We start from the raw sequence: 21,681 nt of genomic DNA on the forward strand, positions 1-21,681 counted from the left end.
AAGAAACACACACACAAGCACACCAAAAAAACAGCAATCCACACACATACACTTAAAATCCTACATCTAATACTACACTAAACTGCACATACACTACTATCTATCCACTTACTTTAACCCAAACCCTAACCCTAAGGTCCATCATTATCGCACACTCACCTGACCCGCGCCCTAATGCTAACTCACCTATCCTGCCCTAACCCTAAAGTCTGCCACTATCGCACACCCACCTCACCCACGCCCTAACCCTAACTCACCTAACCCGCACACTAACCCTAACGTCCACACAATTGCACACTTACCTGAACCCGACCTGTAACTTTCCACTACAGTCCTGAAAATCACAAAGCCACAGAAACGGCCCATGAATTCTTTCCCTGGCAAAGAATTAGGTGTTCCACGGCTTCGCAATAATCAGTGTTTGAACTTCACAGTTCGAACATCTGGTATTCGATCATCAGCCATTTTGACAGACTGATATAGACCCTAATGGATAGAGGCAGCTTCTAAATGCCTTATCCCATGCATGGGTTCCCTCACATTATCTGTGATATGATCCCAGTTAATCTCATTGGGTAATATGTAATTATCGGCCATGGGATGGGTAAGCCAGGTCTCTAACCAAATGGGATAGGTTAATTTGTGCACAGAAAAGGAAATCTGGCTAAGCTTAAAATGTCCCTCAAGGGCAGCTAGCCTAGTACTTACCTATGAACCTAAACTGGATGAAGGTAGAAGACTAGGTAGGGTATTTGCAATTGTTCAACACTTAATACTAATTACCATGAATTTTTTTTTTTTTTTTTAGCTACTCTCAAGGAATGTGTCTGTTTATCCCAAATATATGATTTTGATTTTAAGGGCAAAAATATATATTTAAGATTGAACAGGAGTTGAGACAGGTCTAGGTAATGGGGTGTGGGGGTGCTACCTGGGACCAGTATATGCCTCTGGTTTACAGCTGTTAGATTACAGGGGGAAGGAATAAAGGAGGATGACAGCTGATGGAGACATGGGGGGCTACAGGAGGGCTGTTTCACATGATTTGGGAGCCCATTCATGCGCAAAGGTTTTTGAAGGAAACTGTTAAGCAGTGGGAGCAAATTAAAAGGAGTGTACTGTCTTTAACTGGGATGGGGAAAAAGAAACTGTAGTATTAGGGGAAAGCAGAAACCATGGTATATAGGAAGGAATGAGAAGCTTTTTCAGAGTTAGTATGGGACAGAGATTTTAAGACCTGGTGGCAGAAATTTAAAAAGTGGACAGAGCACATTAAATTATCTTTCAACAGGTAGGTACATATAACTCTCAACTGCATATGAAAGTCTTGAAAGAATGCAGGTTTGCTCTAGACTGGAACAGACCTGTGACGACGTCGGGTGCTGCAAGTTCACAACGCAGAATCACTTTGGATTAATTCCTGTGAGAGAAGAGTGAATAGAGTTAGTGTGTGACAGTAGTAGTTAGAAGGTAGGTAGCAGAAATGATTGTGCATGTGCCTTTCCAGTAAGGGTTGGTTAATACTGCACATATCTGACTTCATTTTACTTCTCCATAATCTGATACACCAGAACAGAGTTATGTACTACTGTAGTGTATCGATGGCATTTACATTAATAAAAGAAATAAAATGTTATCACTGGTGCTTGGAACTAATGACATTTTCAGAAGGTGGGGAGTAAAACTTATTCCACACCTAAGGGAATTCTGGAATGGGTCAGTCTTTCCTGTATCCATAGTGAGAGATCACAAATGTGATCTGCCCTTATCCATTGTATATAGATGGTTATTGCAATAGGGAATTCCAGTTATAGATTTGTTAGCATTCTTATAGTAAATAAAGCCACCTTGTGTCAACCACTGACAATCAAATGAAACAGAGATAGTCAGTGGCATCTTCTCTCTAATATGCTGCCTGAATGCATATGTGTCTATCACTGCTGTTCAACCAGAAGATGCTTCAGAAAGCTCTAGGTGAAAGGGCAATATGTTTAAACTGCATCCTTATAGCCAATACAGAGAGTGTTTCCATTGTTGGCAGCCTACCAGTTCCAGGTCATGACAAATCATCAGTTCAGCCATGCTTTCTGCTGCAGAAATAAAGTAGAATTTTGAAATCAGCTAATGGTTAATTCACATTAACTTATGGAACATAGCAAAAGAATAAAGAGACTTGCGCATTTCACTATAAATGAAATAAATACTTCTCACATGCACTGAGTAGAAGACGCTGAAAGTTTTACTGTATCATCTCTAAAAGTATTTATTATGCCTGTCTTCTTTAGCTGAGCTGCAGCTGCCAGGAGATACACACCTCACTTGCTTTCCACTTTGCATTTAATATTTACAGATGACACTCTTCCACAAAAGAGCTGGTATGTAACTTTCAGAAACAATACTTTATCCCAGATCTTCAGTAACAGGTCTAAATCTGTCTTTGATTCATTTTAGACTTTTTTGAAACTTATTTGATCAAGCTTGACAGATCAAATTGGCCACTGACAGAAGTATTCAGAACTTAACCCTAAGGTTTATTTTCACAGATGTAGTTATATTAGTCTGGAGGTACAGACTGCATAGCATCCTGCATGGGGAGGGGGTATTGCCTTATATTGCCTTATGTATAGAAGCCCATTTTGTCTGCCAGGCCTGATTAGGATTTGATAAAATGGTCCAAAGTGTCAAGCACAATCACTGTACACATAAAAAGTAAAAGAAGAATCATTCAGTTTATGGCAGTATTTATGAAATAATCAGCTGGAGAAGTAAATGGAAATGCAAATAAGATTAAGGAGACAGTGGACAGAGAAATCTCAATCTAATATTCATTTTATAAAAACGAAAACAATACCACCAAAAACCCAGTAAGTGTGTCCAAAAAATCGAAATACCCAAAGACATCAACCAATAAGGACACCACTACGGTTGCTGTTTCCAGTATAAAAAACTTTACCAGTGCACAGAACCACGAGCGCTTTCACGAACTTGCTTCATCAGGTGTAATAAAAGCACACGCTAAAATTCACACCATTTAAATACCTTCTAATGTCACATGACATCTTACAATTAACAAAAAAAAAAAAAAAACTACACAAATAAAACAACAAAATACATGCAGGGAGTGGATTAAATGAGTGTGTACCTCTCAGACCTAAACTGAAGTCCAGACCTCTAAGGAGGTAATTTTTGTTTGAGTTTTATTTTACTTAATATGAATGTCTTTGTTTTTATTTAATACAATGTATTTTATTAAGCGGAAGCATCCTCTTTACAGATGCCACTGCCCTCCCGCATTGCTCATGGTGGTACAGTCAAGCTGTGATCAACATCTCCAGTTCCTTTTCCTACTCTGTTGTCATCAGTTCGACTCCCTCAACTGATACTTCACACCAGGGGTTCTCTGCAAAAGGTACAGTATTTTGTATGTGTCTGTCCTGAACCTCAACTTGATAGTTTTCTACTCATTTGGTTATATTACCAAATTTTTCTTTGAACTCCTTTCCCCCTCATGCACTGTAGCAGCTACCTTTGTGTCATCAGACTGATCTTGCTCTAACCCACAGCAGTGAAGAGTATTGGTCTCAGGACTAACTAGGGGTACTCCGCTATGTAGTGGCCTTATGTCTAACATTGTCTGTTCCACTGTAACTGTGTTCTTCCTTCAGCCATACAGTAATCTAATTTCTCAGTCTTTTCCTACACCCAACTCTCCAAATTTCTGAGCAGTCACTTGTGCATGTCTAGGTAGGCTATGTCTACTGGAACTTCTGTGTCAAGTTCACCAGTAACCCAGCTATAAAAGTGGATTAGGTTTGATTAATGGTGCTTTTTAGCCATGAGCCCATATTGACTGGTGTTCTACAGGTTGCTTTCTTCTCTGAAAGCAACTGATCGTTCTCTCAGGATTCTCTGTGTGACAAACTCTGCCTCTCCTATTAGGCTACAAGGCCTTTAGCTTACAAATTTTTCACAATTGCTGTTTTACAGTACTCAGACTCTTCTGCTCTGGCCAATTTTCTGTTGAAAATTCCATGTTGAGATCCATCCATCCATCCATCCATCCTCATCTCCTTTTTCTTATTTTGCATATGGGGTCAGGGTGTCACTTCCACAATGGTAATCATCTTCAGCTAAGGTTTACACTGCCAGGTGGTTAGCCCTGCCACTGCAGCTCATTCACACCACTCACTCATGCACACACTCTCACCTATGTCCTCTAATGGACAGAGGTGACCTGTAAATTGTTCATCTCCCAGGCACATGCTTACACTTATCAAGGGTATCAGAACTTGTCAGAGATTTGGGATGCATGGCTAGACTTAAAAAGGCCCTTGTGGCCGTTAGCCTAGTAAACACCTTTGAACCTATTTAGAGTGTCCAATCCACCTACTGCATGTCTTTGGAATGGGGGAGGACACCGGAGCACCCAGAGCAAACCCACTTGACTGCAGTGAGGACATGCAGACTGTACAAAAGGCACCCCAGCCGAGACTCAAACCAGAGAACCTCTTGTTGGGAAGTGACAATGCTAAACGCTGCACCACCACAGCCACAGGTGTGTGCTTAAATAAGCTTTTGAAGCTACCAGGATGGCAAGCTGGACGGCATCCATAGCCAAGTAAGTCTTGTGTTTTCTGTTAAATCAAGCAACCAAAAATGATGCTGAAAATGACATTTAAGATATTTTCCAAACATTACTATGTCACAAAACTACTCATATTATATAGCTACATGTATATGGCTTACCCTGCTGCCAGAATCTCATTTGTTCATAACTATTATTTAATATATACATAGTGCTCATTTTATTTTTCTCACAGTGATCTTCATTGAAATGCTTGTGTTTTTCTTTTTGAACCTGTATCTACTAGAAAACTGTATTGAATACTACTTTGTATAGACTAACTAGATGATGTGTATTCTCCATCTTATTATTGTATTTTGCTTATATTTCTGTGGAGCTTTTCTCCCTGGGCCTCCGCTGAAAATGGACTTCTGACTCAGTCGGACTTTCCAGGTTAACATATGTAAATAAATAAATAAATAAATAAAATGCAGCTCAGCTTGAAAGGTCTTGTCATCAAAAGCAAGGCATTGATGGGTACAGAATGATATAACACATTCCATAAAGGCAGGAGAAGTAATACTAAGATACATATTAAAGGTGTTTTAGACAAGAGAGGAGAAATGGGGGAGGGGTGATATTTCTACATTGCAAGATACGTTCATAGCATGGTAATTCACAGAGGAGGCCAGCTAAATGGGCTTATCAGAATAATTCATATTATAAGCAGAGTGAATAATCTCAAGCAGAAATGAAAATAATTTTTGCAGATTGTGATCATCAAGGACATTTGTATTGTAACCGATTGATCTTATGCATACACTTTCACCAGACACTATATTTCTTCATTTTTCCTGACTGCAAAGATATACAGTGTCAAACTCATAAAACGAGAGATCATGATGGTGCAAAACTACTTCTGAATTTTTAGGACTAGCCCCTTCCTGTATAAAGTACTATGGAAATAAATACTGTTTGTAGTATAAGCATTACTCTGGTACTCACACATGAGATTTTCCCAAAGTACCACTTAATGATGATTCCTAATGAAACATTCAGTACTTATAACAGTGGACCTCTGAAAGATGACACCTTTAACAATGAATATGAGAAATATACATTTAAGTCTGTGTCTGAAGTACATTGAAGCATTCCCCATACTATGAGGTACGGTAATCTCAAAGTTAGTAAATGTAACTAGCAGGAATGAGCAGGGCATCCCTCCCACAAGTCACAAAGATACAAGGGAGCATGCTTCCTAAAAAAAAAAAAACTCTTTAAATATGTAACACTAAGTTTTTCATTTCACTCTTATTGTGTTAACATTGCAGTTTATTTTTCATATATTTCTGACTCCCAGAATTAAGAACCACAATTGTGATAGGGAACCTTCATGGATATTAACATTGACTATGTCATCTTTCTTTTGGCTACTGTCCCTTAGGGGCACAGATGTGATTTTTGGAATTGTAATCCAGCTTCCACAATGTAACACTCTGTGTACCCCCCCCCCCCCCCACACACACACACAGACAAAAAACCCTTTGCTCCTGCAATAATGAGTCATCAAAAAACAAACACAAAAAGCATTTTAAAATGTATAGCCATAAGCCATGGTGAATATGCCAGTTTTTAGATCAGATTGTAGTGGATCTCATTGCACAAAATATTTTTTTAATGTAATCTGTGACGTGTGGTATACACCCGGCAACAGCAATGCTCTCACAGTATTAGCAGTACCGACTATAAACGTCCTATCATCTGTAGCTAAACTACATTGTATAACTACATTTCTTTTCTTTTATAGTAGTGTGCTTTTGATGTTAACTTGCTCTAAAGAAAATGTACTCTGTGCAAAGCAGTGACATCTGGTGGTCATAGTCAACTTAAGTGTTCTGATAATGCCACTGCTAAGGCCCTTTAGCAGTAGTCTGTTGACAACAAGTATACAGAATCCATGAAACTCTCTGACCTTCCAAATATTTAGAATCTGCTAATAATAAAATGGATAGTATTTCTACTAGCCAGTTCGATTTCATTTCTTGACCTTTGAACTCTGGTCTCTGGGTTTAGTTCACATAGCTCTCAATCTTCCATCTCCAAAATAAGGAACACTAGCCTTCATAATGTGGAATAAATTAACAAAATGTGGAATACATACTAACGGCTTACTAAGAGCTTCATCTGGGAAGGATCATAGGATGGTTAAAACATGCCGGTTTTATTTATAAAAAAAGATCTTTTAATGAATTAATGTGATTCATTTCTATTTACTATGGATATCAGTTAAACAATTCCTGACACTGAATGTGACAGACCCTTTCAATGTGGAACTTTGAAGAACATGAACTTTTTAAGACCCCAAAATAAGGTATGTTCCTCGTAATGAGGTACACTTGAGAGGTATGTTCACCACAGCTTCATTAGCATGTTTGTGTAAAAGCAGTGGGATGGACAGAACAAGTGGCCCGAAATCACGATGAATGCATACAGTACTTATAATTACAGCTCCTGCTATTGATATGCTTTATTGTATTGAATAAACATGATGTAAACCAAGGGCAGTGATCTTCTCATTTCTGATGGGCACTACACTGATCACATGACATTGCATACTGGCTCAGATACTAACATTAAGAATAAGAACTCTGACTTATACCCATGGTTTTAAAGCAATATCCAAGTGTTTGTTAGAATCATCAAAAAATAACTGTAAGGCTGCAGCAGCATCTATATTCTAATAGGAAAACACTGGAACCTAGCAACAAAATGCACCAAAATAAATGTTAACTGTTGTACATTTTTCTTACATGCATTAGCACAAGTTAATCTAAATGCCTGCTGTATATTGTAAATGGTGCCTTGGCCAGATTAATTAAGTTTAAGTGTATTCACCGCATCCACAATCAATATCATTTTGCATGCTGTTAATCTCAAAAGGACTCCATCCACTACTTAACATTTATTGTTAAAGAAAAGATGCAAAATCAGCAGAGATAAAATAGGTTTTATGCTACCTTGGGGCCATTGTTTTGTGGATTTTTTTCTGTTAAAACTTAAAGCATACAAATTAAACGAAGCTTCATTTTTTTCTTAAAGTGCTACGCTGTATGCATTATTACAAACTTTCCATACATGGTATGTATTTGCACAAGACCCTAAGGCAAATTATAAAGATAATGTGGATGTCCTACTTCATCTATTCATTCTTGCTGAGTTGGACTACTTTATTTCAACATGCAACAAGCTAAAATACCTTCACGTACAAACTAATGGGCACACCTTAAGAGACAATAAGTGTTTCTGTGATGTCCTCATTGCCTGCAGTTATTTTGATATATGTGTAATCTACTTCCACCTCCATTTCTCAATAAGCATTGAACATGCCATCATTTTTTACTAATTTGTAGACAATATTTGAAAATGACAGATTCTTTACTGCAAGTTCACATAATAAAATGTAGATTCATAACGGTATTCTGTTTTAATAGTTTATGCTAACTTAGCTACTTTATTACTAAAATATCTTATTAAGAAAAATTAAGAAGGTGGGCAGTGCTTGGCAAAACAAAAAATTAGCAGAATCATCTTTGAGGAAGTAAAACAAAAACAGCACTCACATAGTGGCACAGTGGAAGAGCACCTAGTTAAGAGCTTAGTTTTCTAGTTTGTATCTCAGTCGAGATGCCTTCTTTTGAGATCCTGCACATCCTCTCAACATCCGTGAAGGTCTTCAATACGTGTTCCAGTTTCCTTTCACACCCTAACATGGCAGAGGTGAAATGGTGTTCCTCAATACTGCCCATAGGCAAGGATACTGTAACAGTGTGTTGGTGAGAGTATCTGCAATAGACTGGCATCCTATTTAGGATTAATTTCTCTGTTTTGCACCTACTCCTTGAAAACAGGGTATGCTCTTGCAAGACACTGAAAGAGATTAAGCGGACTACTACAGAATGAATGGCTATAAATAAAAATTAGCAGTGTCTATAGAGCTGAAAATAACACATCACATAAGTGTAATTTTACTGTAAGGAATTATGTCAACTGACTGAACAGCTTTCACTGGAATTCTGCTCAATTGAAAGAGAAAGCTGAAAAACAGTTTCAGCAAACACAAAAATATATCACAATCTTTAGTTTGTGTCTGCGTGTTTTGTTAGTGTGATGTGCATGTGCGAAGGGAATGTAACTTGTGTGGTTGTGTTTTTGTGTGTTTGTCTGTGTAGTGCGACCTCGGAGTTAGCATATTTAAGTAGGGGGTGTGGGGGGTGCATGTATGTAGGATAGGTGTTTGTGTATGTGAAGGGAGGTGTATTTTTGTGTTTGAGTCTGCGGTATGTTTAGTGTAGAAGTCGCGATTTTAAATTTCATGCTTCTGGGGTTTCCGGTTTTTGGATTTTCGGCTTCATGGTCTCGAGATACTGAAATTAGAGATTTCAGAATTTTGATATTATGAAGTGAATATATATATATATATATATATATATATATATATATATATATATATATATATATATATATATATATTATTAAAGAAGATCCTAGGATTGATCCCAAAACAACTGCCATTCAGAGGAATTTAATTCTGTAAGAAGGATTTTGAAAAATATACGCAGATGAAATGAATATGTGCATATGTCTTTGCTGACTTCCTCAAACAGTTCATGACTCCAAAAATTGTCCATTTGCTCTCCATAGCTCTCAACTGTTGAGATTTCCACAGACTGTCCAGATATTTCCTCACATTTTTGGACCATTCCTCATAAAATTTGTGTTTTGCTCACAAATCACTTAGGAATGAAGTCACTAAATAATGACATATACATGAGATCCAGACTTCATATCCATCAAAAAAATGCATGCAAACATTAATACTATTATTTTAGCAACTTTCTAAGTTTATAAGAGGAATGTTTAATATTTGTCCCTATTTTTGGCCTTTATTCCCCATATTTTATGTATTTATTTTATTTGTAGACAATTGATGGCAAGGAAAGTCCTACTGGGTAGGAGCCCATTTTAAGCGGAGGCCTAGGGAGAAAAAATACAAAGTATTACAAAACATTTTCAGAACAATAATTTTGCAATCTTTAAAAATAATGCAAAATACTACAGTTTAAATAACTATACCAAATTATGGGTTCCCTTCAGAATCTCAAACTACTGAAATCCTGAATTTCAGTAGTCTGAGACCAGAAAGGTGAAAGTGCAGAATACCGAAACCCCAGAATTGCGAAATTCAAAATCCCGAATTTTGGAGATGTTGAATTAGCTGTTCTGGTGTTGCTGTGTGTGAGTGGATGACTGCAGATGTAGGTAAGTATTTGCGTTTTACGGGTTTTGGGTAGGGGCTTTAATGTGTGTCCGTATGTTTTGTTAGTGTGATGTGTGTGTGCGAGGGGAATGTAACTTGTGTAGTGGTGTTTTTGTGTGTTTGTCTGTGTAGTGCAACCGCGGAATTAGTATATTTAGGTAGGGGGGTGTGGGGGGGCGCAGCTGCTTGTATGTCAGGTAGGTGTTTGTATTTGTGTATGTGTAGGAAGGTGTATGTTTATGTCTGTGTGTGCGGTATGTGTAGAAGTCATGATTTTAAATTTTGCGCTTCTGGGGTTTCAGCTTTATGAATTTTTGGTTTCATGGTCTCGAGATACTGAAATTCGAGATTTCAGTATTTCGAGATTCTGAAGTGAATCCCAAATTATACATAAAATTAAAACATTTGTTATGAATAGATACAAGTTATATGACAATGATTTAATATTTAAAGAAATTTTAGGCAGTTTATAAAGAAATTAAAGATAAGTTAGTATAAAACAAACAGGAACTGCAATATGAAGTGAGAGAAAAGCAGGATTATGGTATATTTAGACAGAAAGCCAGGGGAGAGAGAAACTGATAGAAGTAATGGAGTGAGCGAAGAAGGGAGAGTAAGGAGGTGTAAGGTATGACTAGGTATTTGTTGACATTTAGGGATATAATTTATCCTAGTGTTGAGCAAGAACTTATTTACTGAAAGTCTTTCAGAATGGTTTTGAAGGATGGGATGGAGGGTATTGACCTGATGGATATAGGGAAGGAGTTCCAGACCTTAGCAACATGGTACGAGCACAGACAATGCCCGGCAGATTTGATAGATATGTAGACAGACAGGAGTTTTTAGTCACTGGACCTTGTGGCAGAGCTCCTGCAGTATTGGGGCTGGATGTAATGACCAAGGGCTATTGTGCAATAACAAAATTCTCAGTGAAAAAATTTGGATGTTGGGCCTTCTGGCAGAGTACCTGAAGTAGTGGGGTCAGATGTAGTGACCACAATCTAATGTACAATGACACAATTCTCAGTGAAAATGCTTGGGAGTTGGGGCTTGTGGCAGAGTTCCTGCAGTACTGGGGTTGGATGTAGTGACCTCAGGCTATTGTACAATGACAAAATTCTCAGTGAAAAAATTTGGGAGTTGGGCCTTGTGGCACAGCACCTGCATAACTGGGATCAAATATAGTGACCACAAGCTATTGGACAAAGTCAAAATTCTCACTGAAAAGTTTGGTTGTCGGGTCCTATAACATAGCTCCTATAGTATCATGGTCAGACATATTGCCCACATGCTTTACACTGTGGAGGAAGATGGTGACTGAATGGGGCTAAGTTTTAGGCTTTGTCCAGATTTCTTGCACTAAGAGGTCGAGAGGCATGCAATTAGAACACACAAGTGTGAATTCAAAATGATTGTCAGCAAACCTTGAAGTGCCATATTCCAAATACTTTTCAGAAGATGGTCCATGCAAAGCATAGGTAATGCATATGTCTATCAATCCCTATCATCAATAATGTTAAAGTCAAAATTTGTACATTCATCACGTGTTCATAGGTTCATAGGTTCATACTAGGCTATCTGCCCTAGGGCATTTATAAGCCTAGCCAGAGTATGTTTGGCTTTCGCCACCCATTTTAAATTAATTTTGCTATGCCCTTTTTCGAGGTTAGTATACTGTGCCTCTGTCTAACAGTGACACAGAAGTGATACCCGGGGTAAACCTATGATCTCCCATCCACTCATCAAGATTCCTCTTGAAGAGAGTCAATGTGGGACTCTGCCTAACCTGGACTGGGATTTTATTCAAGAGTGAAGGGAGCCTTTGGGTTATGAATCTGTCCCTCCAGCATGTCCTATTTATTTCAGTGCTGAGGTTCAAGTCTCTCGAGCGTGTAGCTCGATGGGATTTGGATTTTTTGAGGTGCAGCATGTCCCTTAATTCCGGGTTGGACATGGCTTTATATGTCAGGCACAGGTTGCCTCTGAGCAGGCAGTATGCCACGGAGTAGACCTGGAGTTTCTTTAACCGGGCAGCATATGGCATCTGTTTGAGCCCTTTGATCCTCTTGGTGAGGTACTTTTGGGGTCTTTCCAGTTGCTGCAGGTGTTTGGTAAGGTACATCCCAAAAGGGGCATTGTACTCGATTATGGGCCTGATGAGGGATGAGTAAAGAGGCACGATGACCTCCCCTAATCTAGATGTGAATCCCTTCATGATTAGGTGGGCTATATAAAATGTTTTTCTAACCACTTTGGCCACGTGGTTGTCAAATGAGAGATTGCTATCAACTTGGGTCCCCAGGTCCCTAATTACTTCTTCTGTACTTAATGGATTACCACCTATGTGGTAATTTGTGGGCACTTTGTTTTTGCCAAAGGGGATGACTATACACTTTTTGTCATTTAGCTTGAGGCCATTGCTCTGGCACCAGTTGTCTGTTTCTATGAGGCCCTTTTGGAGGGTGCTTGTGTCAGCTGTAGAGTCGATTATGGCACCCAGTTTGCAGTCATCTGCGAACTTGGTCAGCCACAGTCCTTCTGTGTTGGCCTGTATCTCTGAGAAATATATACCGAACAAGAGAGGTCCCAGGACTGAGCCTTGTGGGACGCCACTTGTAACTGGTTTGGAGTCTGACATGGCTCCAGCAATTCTAACCATGTGGGTTCTGTCCTTGAGCCAGTTTGCAACCCATCTAGTGACATAGGGGTTTATATTTAAGCTGGTGAGCTTATCTATAATGCCCGAGTGGGGTATTGTATTGAAGGCTTTTGCGAGATCCAGATAGGCTGTGTGGACCACCTTCCCTTCGTCAATGGCCTTGGTGACTGTTTCAAAGAAGTCGACCAGGTTTAAGAGGCAGGATCTGCCCTTAACAAAGCCAAACTGGGTAGGATCCAGTGTCTGTACGTCCCCAATATCTTTATTTATGAGGTCCATGATGATCCTTTCCATAGCTTTGCAGACCAAGCTAGTCAGGCTTATGGGGCGATAGATTCCAGGGTCCGTTGAGGCACCACCTTTGTGGAGAGGGACCACTGTTGCTGTACGCCACTCTTTGGGTACATATCCTGTAGTAAGGCTGAGATTGAACAGTAGTTTTATGTTTGGGTTTAGCTCATCTTGGAGTTCATGTAGGACGCAGCCCGGGACACCGTCTGGTCCCATTGATGCTGCATTTTTTGCTTTGGAGAGGGCGGCTCTTACCTGAGCATCTGAGATGTCAGGGGGGCAGCACTCTGCTGGGATAGATATTTGCCCTTTTGGTGGGGGGGGGGGAGTTTGCACTGAACCTGTCAGATAGGATGTTGGCAATGTCTGTGGGTTCGGTGCATTTTTTGTCATTTTGGACTAATTCTGAGCATATCTGGGAATTCCCACCCAGGTTCCTAACATAACTAAAGAAAGCCTTGTGATTATCCTTAGTGTCCTGTGCAATTTTTCTCTCGAAGCTGGCCTTAGACGATTTTATAAGTGCCCTTAGTTTTTTGCTAATACTGATCAGAGATGCCTTCCCTTTTTGGGATTTTGCTCTATCATGTAGTAGCTTCCTCCTTCTATTGTATAGTTTGTTTATGGCTGGGGTCCACCAGACAAGACGTCTGCCTTTGGAGGATTGGGTCTTGGTTTTATTTGGGATTGCATGATCCATGCATTCCTGAAGGTGTTCATAGAATGCATTTATAAAGGATTCTGTGGTCTGGGCCATATTTTCCACAGGCCCGGGGGCTTTGAAGGATTCCACCTCGGTTTTGAGGAGTGTGAAATTTGGTTTAGAGAAGTTTTTCACTGTGGTTTTCTGGGCAGGGGGTGGGGTCAGGATGTGAATATCCAGTGAGATCAGTTTATGGTCTGATCTTACCAGTGAGGGATACACTTCTGGTCTGGAGCATAGAGTCCCCATGTTGGTGATGATCAGGTCCAGTATGTTTTCCCCTCTTGTGGGAGTGGTAACAAGTTGTTCCATAGCATATGAGTTTATGAATTCTAGGAACCTTTGGGCTAGGGTGCTGGAGCTAGAGTAATGCTCCCAGTTCTATGTTTGGGTAGTTGAAGTTGCCCAATATAATGGTGTTTGGAGAGACCTTCATATTTTCCAGTGTTCTCAGGAAGGCTGAGTGGGGTTCCTGGGTTTGGGAGGGTGGTCTGTAGCAGGCTATAAACTGGAAGGCAGTTTTACCCACTGTTAGTTGCACATGGATAGTCTCTGATGCTTCATGCTTTGCCACCAACCTGGAGGTGTGGGTATATTTGATGAGTATCGATACTCCCCCTCCTTTTGTGGTTCGGTCCATGTTTTGGGGCCAAAAAGCATGGTATGAGATATAACCTGGTAGTGCTGGGGTGCTCTCGGGAGCCCTGAACCAGGTTTCTGTTACTGCACAGATATCGATGTTCTCCATGCTAAGGAGAGTTTCGAGTGCATGCATCTTGAGGTTTAGACTTCTGGCGTTGAGTAGCATTACTCTTAGTTTCTTATCACTTGTGATACCTATGGAGGTGGGTTTGTCTTTTGAGCCTTGCCTAAAAAAGGCACTATGGGGGTAGCAAGAGCCTTTGCCAATATCCGAAAGCCCAGGGGTGACAGGTGCAAGCCATCCCTAGCAAAGCATCGTGGCTTGTCGAGCATATCATCCCAGGCTGACAGGCATTAGATCCCCTTTGAATGACACCAGTACTTAAGCCAATTGTTGAAATTGATCATCTTGTCTTCATTTTGTGGCATCATTCTTGGTGAGGGTAAGATGCTACTCAAGGTCAGGGTCATACCGGCCTGGACTACATGCTCAGAGAGCTCCTCTATGTCTCTTTTCATGTAGTCCAAGGAGGTACGTCTCAGGTCATTCACACCAGCATGGACAATGACTGAGTCATATTTGTACTTGCCTTGGAGTGACCTGAGTGCTTGTGTTATGTGGCGGATCCTAGCGCCCGACAGGCTGCTCACCATGACCTTCTCCTTGTTCAGCCTGGTGAGCGGGACGTCAGTGTGCCTGACAATAGAGTCACCTATTACAAGTGTATCAGGTGTGTTGTTTAGCCTTAAGGGCTGTGACTGTTCGGCACACTGGCTTTGTGAGATATGTGTTGCAGGTGTTTAGTTTTGGGGTAGCGGTTGCTTGGGTGTCTGCTTTGGAGGTCTCTGCTGCTTAGGCAGATCTTTATTTAGAGCCTCCGAGTATGTTTTTGTGTGATTATGTGTTTGGTTTGCTGTCATGGTAGGTCTATGTGAGACTGGAATTGTAGTGAGTGTGGTTTCCTTCTCTTCCTGACTGGTTATGCCAGTACTGAGTTGAGAGAGCTTAGCTTCCAGTTTGGCTATATGGTTGCATCTCTCACATGTGTTGGAATTTGTTGGGAGGAGGAGATGGTTGTCTGTGTACATGAGGCAGTTGTAACATTGCCTCAAGATTCCCAGATTCACCAGCTGGACCGGAGAGGAGATTGACAACTGACCTTTGGACATGCTAGATTAATATTGGGAATTCGTTTATAATTGAAAACAAGGGCCAATGGGGAGTGAGGGTGTAGTGCTTTTAATTTTTAGTGCTGACTTATATAATCGAAACATGACCGACTGTGGAGGAATTACAGCCTATGTTAGGGAACCTTCTCTACCACCTGGAGTGATCCCTGGCAAGTAGTGTAATAGGTATTTTACCCCATAACCAGACTGTTAAACAAAAATTAACTATGATAAAACAAGAGATGTTGTAAAAAATGCTCTCTACACCTGAAGCAGACTCACTACTGCTTATGAAATTCTGTATGTCCATGTAGGCATATTGTCCTGGCCACTTTCCACTTTGCTACCTATGACTGAGACTATCTTTAATGACTGGAGAGAATACTGCTGACATCACTATGTAGTGTGGCTGTGATGCATCTGTGGATGGGGAAATGTACCTCATATCCTGAAGCACTCTACACAGGTGGGACCTAACCAACATGCATGTGACATGTCATGGTGCTTAATGACACCACATCATGTGCAGCCATAGATAAGAGGTATAATCTAGGTAAAGGGTAGCATTAGGTTATAAGTGAATGTGATGTAAGGAGGAGCACACCTCCTGGACAGCCAGAACATTATATTATTAGATTATATCATTAGATGGTCTGGTAGACTAGCTGGATGATCAGGTACCATGCACAGAGACAGAATGGTAGATGGCAGTACTGCTCTATCACTGAACACCACTAATTTGGTGGAGTGTTAACTTACAGATCTATGTCATGAGATATGATGCTTCCAGACAACTTGAGAATCCATCACAAATACATCAGCAGTTTAAATGGTTCTGTTCAACTATGACTGTTGGACAGCACAGTGGTGCAGCGGTAGCATTGTTGCCTCAGCTCAAGAGGTTCTCCGGTTTAGTTCTCAGCTGGGGTGCCTTCTGTGTTGAGTCTGTATGTCATCCCTGCATTCATGTGGGTTTCCTCCAGGTGCTCTGGTTTCATCCCATGTTTCAGGGACATACGTCTGGAGCATTTCTCCTCGGCTGAAAATTGGCTTTGTTCCAAATTGGACTTTCAGTGTTAACAAATGTTAAATAAAATAAATAACTGCCCCAAACCACTGCACTTCATTCCACTGACAGTGTCATTCTATTTTCTTACCAATGGAATCCCTGAACAGCACCTGTCATCTCCTACCTACAAATATGTATATCTTTTTCTGGAGACATACTGGCGTGTTGTAAGATAGCTGCCCCATAGCTTGCCTCACTCTTGCGGCACACATGTGAACTCCTAATATCCATGTAGGATGCATTAACTATATAAATAAATACATCTGTGTTGCCGGCTGAAGAATCACATTACATTTCAAAAACATAAATCACAGGTATGGGGCATCACCCAATGTCTATAGTGCGTACAGGTGGCTTGAGTTCTGTTAAGCATGCTTGTGCATTAAAGGCATACCTCTCAACCTCTTAGAGTAATAAATTGGGGCAAAGTCATACATATTTTGGGGAAAAGTCCTAAAAATAGGGGCACTTTTTAAAATTTGCTCTTACAAACTTAGAGAGTTAATAGAATAACAGGTTTTGCATTAGCATGAATCTTCTGAAGCGTATGAAGTCTGAAACGCAAATGACTGTCATTGTTTTCTGACTTCAACCCTCGATGATTTGCTAGTGATTTGCCAGAAAACCACAATTTTATGAGAAACAGACCAAAAATATGAAGCAAAAATCTGGACATTCTGCAAAAATATGTAGAGTTGAGAGGTATAAATTGACATGGTTCTCCTATTACCTATACTGTATTCCATTTGCATTGATCTTGACAGACTGAAACAGCTGTGCCTTCTAAATGTTCTGTCAATATCACATTGCCCCTATCTTTTAAAATCTGACATCTTTCTCTACTGCATCTCTCTAAACTGCATGAGGTCTTTATTGTAAATTGACAGAATAAAATTACTTTAGTTTCCCTATCTAAGTTTAAAATGTCAAAATGTGCTTAAGAACATGTAATGCCATAGTACAGCAGGTTTTATATTAAAAGACTGAAATCCCAAAGTGGACCTATATATATATATATATATATATATATATATATATATATATATATATATATATATATTCAGAATTTCAACATTTAAAAGTGGGTTAAAAAAAGAGAAAGACTTGAAATAAAGTGTTTGCAGGGGGTAAGCCCCCTTGCACCCCCCCACACCCCCCTACTTAAATATACCAACTCCGAGATCGTGCTGCAGTGAAGGGAACGGTAATGCACCTGTTGCACTTACTGTTCTCTTTACTGTAGTGTGATCTCGGAGTTGAGGTGTGGGGGATGCAGGGGGACTTGCCCCCCCCCCTGCAGTTTGTTTTACTTTATTTTTTACCCACTTTTAAATGTCGAGATTCTAAAATCTAGATGTTTTGGGTACTTTTTTAAAAAGTCGAGATTTCGGAATTTCGGCATTTAAAAGTAGACCCATATATATATATATATATATATATATATATATATATAATATATAATATATAAATATATGTATATACATATTTATATATATATATATATATATATATATATATATATATATATATATATATATATATATATATATATATATATATATATATATATATATGTATATATATATATATATATATATATATATATATATATATATATATATATATAATATATATATATATATATATATATATATATATATATATATATATATATATATATATATATATATATATATATATATATATATATATATATATATATATATATATATATATATATATATATATATATATATATATATATATATATATATATATATATATATATATATATATATATATATATATATATATATATATATATATATATATATATATATATATATATATATGTATATATATATATATATATATATATATATATATATATATATATATATATATGGATTCACTATGTAATTTCGAAATACTGAAATCCCGAATTTCAGTATTTCGAAATTACATAACCAAAGACACCAAACACCGAAACCCTAAAACCGCGAAATTCAAACGCTACACTACAGATACAGCACACACAAACACATACACACCACTCCCCCCAACTCAAATATAATATCCTACACTACAGATAAGCAGGAGGGGCAAGCCCCCCTGCACCCCCACCCCCTACTTATATATACTAACTCCGAGATCGCACAATCAGGCACACAACTCACTCCCACACATTATACACACCCTCGCACACACACATCACAGTCAAAACACACATTGACTGACATTAAAGCCCCTAACCAACAGACATACACATACATACATACCGAAACTCACATCTTGCCATTCACACACCACAACACCAGAAGAGCTAATTCAAAATCTCTGTACTTCTGGATTTTGAATTTCACACTTCTGGTTTACCGGTATTTCAAGACTTCGGTATTTTAATTTCAAAATACTGAAATTCGGGATTTCAGTATTTAGAAATTAAAAAGGAACCCATGCGTGTGTATATATATATATATATATATATATATATATATATATATATATATATTTTTTTTATATATATATATATTTTAGTATATTTAAATGTTGATACATTTTAGAATTTATATTTATGTTTATGTGATAGACCAGAGTCAGTTTTAATTATGTACTTAGCAATTTTTGAGCTGCAATGTATGTTTTATAGTGTTGTTGATTTACACACTGATGTTAGTTTCTTCACTGCTTAGACAAGGCAATGAATGTGTTAAATTGGTTCAGTGATTAATGTGCCTCATTGGCTGCTAGAATGTTTAAAGGTGTGACTTGAGTTTTAATATTTTGGTCTGAGGAAGCGGATGTAATCCGTGAAAGCGCTTACCTTGTTGTGTTGCTATTAAAGAGTTCTGTGTTGGAACCAGTTTGCCTTTTTCTTCACTATTTTGCTGTTTGCTACATTGGTTCCTTTATTGGTATATATAATATATATATATATATATATATATATATATATATATATATATATATATATATATATATATATATAAACACACATATATATCTAAACACACACAAACACCACTGGATATATTTTCTGAAATTGTCAGAGAATATTTGGGTCAGATTGACAAAACTCAAAACTCACTCCCAAAGTTGTTGCCGCAGCAACACTTCAATTAATTTTGCCCATAGTACATAGCTGTTAGTCACTTAACTCATCCTTGACCATCACCACCCTCCTCAGCACAGCATAATCCACACTTCTAAAATCACAAGCCATCATCTCTGAGTTTTTCTTCTTACCATTCTGTCTGCTCTATACAATGCAGTGGCATGATCACTGTCTTAATGACACCTTCTACATTAGTTAGGACTGTTTATTTATTTGACATTTGTTAACTGGGATAGTCCATTCGAGCAAAAGCCCTTTTTCAGTGGAGGCCCAAGGAAAAAAGCTCCACAGTACAAGCAACCAAGAAAATATACAAAATTGAAGATGAATACAGTGAAAAATTTACAATAAAACAGTTAAGCAAATAGTAAGAGGCATTATAACATTGAAAAAAAAAAACATGCCAAAGAAATATACAATAAAACATTTGAATTCATTTACTTAACACAATGGGTTAACTTCAGAGGGTAATTGCACAATACAGAGCAGTTAAGTGAGTTATGGTAGTAGAGAAGGGAGGAATAGAGAGGACAGTGATAGAGAAAGGGGTGCTTTTATGTGGGATGATTACAGGGAACAATCCATGTGCTATTAAGGTAACTTTTGAGAGCTTTCTTGAATTTGTGGATGTAGGAAATGTTTCTAAGGTTCACGGGGAGCTTGTTCCATGCAAGAGCAGGGAAGTAATTCCAGAATTCCATGTTGTCGGATACAATCCTGCACCTTTTTTTTTAATAACTCTCACTCAACTCCTGCTCTTTTCTGTAGTTTGGAACCTCCTAGTCTGCTCCCAGCAGAGATTCACACTCCCCATGACTATCATCATCTTCTCTCCATTATTCTTTTATTTACTTCTCTAGTCTCTCCCCCTCTCTTTCGTATGTCTAGTAAATGATACAATGTGTCAATTCACCAGCACTCTCCTCCTGTACCTTAATTGACAGGGCACTAAACCTAGCTTCTTGCCCTGGCTGCATCCTTGCTCCATTCCAGGTTTTGTGTTCTTCCTCCTCTCTGACTCTTATCTAATGCCTTCCTTTATGTAGATTATCACTCTGCCAATATTTGTCCCTTGCATTTCACTCCTGAGAAAGGTATACCCAAGCACCTCAATGTCTCAACCCTGTTATCACCAATCCATGTTTCTATGAGACAAATAATGTCTACTCTCCTGTTCTACATCATTGCTTACAGCTTCCCATCATTCTGCTCAGACTTCTTGCACTGCAGAATAAGACTACACAGCTATGGTCCAACTCACCCTTGTGTGTTCCTTTACTGTGCTCTGCATCTGTTTTTACCATTTTATTTTTATTTATTTATTTATTTTATTTTACATTTGTTGACCGGGCTAGTCTAGCTGGATATATGTCCATTTTCAGTAGAGGCCCGGGGAGAAAAGCTCCATACTTGAATATTGAGACAGTTAACAATACATAGAACTATTAACACACTGTTACACACTACACATAAATATATATGTTAGTGTGTTAATAGTGTTACACATTACACATTTCTCTATTATCTAAACTCCTCATGCTCTATTTTGTTTCTGTCACCATCCCTGCATATTTCCATCTTAGATTAAAGGCACAGTCATTGGACTGTACCTTTTGAACCAGCACTAAGGACATCTGTCCCCTCTGGGTTGAGATGGAGCCTCTTCCTTTGTGCAAGTCTCCCCAATTCTCCCTCTTTTCCTCCTGTTCATAAGCTTTTCTCCTTTATCCTCTGCTACAGCTAGCCATTCTGTTCCTCAGTGCTCTTTCTCCACAGTATTTTTGCTGCTGGTACAGGCTACACTTCTAAGAATGCTACCTCCAACCCCTGAACCTAACATCTGTCAGTAATCTCTCTGCCTTGTCAACCCCTGAACCTAACATCTATCAGTAATCTCTCTGCCTTGTCCTTCACCTGAGTAGAATGGTTTATTCTGAACTCCAAGGGGCCATAGTCTTTATCATTTGTTCACCCTAACAGATCATTCAGATTTGATTAAACAAACCTAATAGTTTAACCGACCAAAAAAGATAAAACAACAATATGTTTGTACAATTGCATTTATACACTGGATAGCAGAGTCCACCCCCCCCCCACACACACATACATACACATACATACACATACACATATACGCATCTCACGCTGCTC

This window comes from Protopterus annectens, chromosome 10.part0 (assembly GCF_019279795.1).
Source record: "Protopterus annectens isolate FY-2018-M chromosome 10.part0, PAN1.0, whole genome shotgun sequence".
In the NCBI taxonomy this organism is placed as follows: Eukaryota; Metazoa; Chordata; order Ceratodontiformes; family Protopteridae; genus Protopterus; species Protopterus annectens.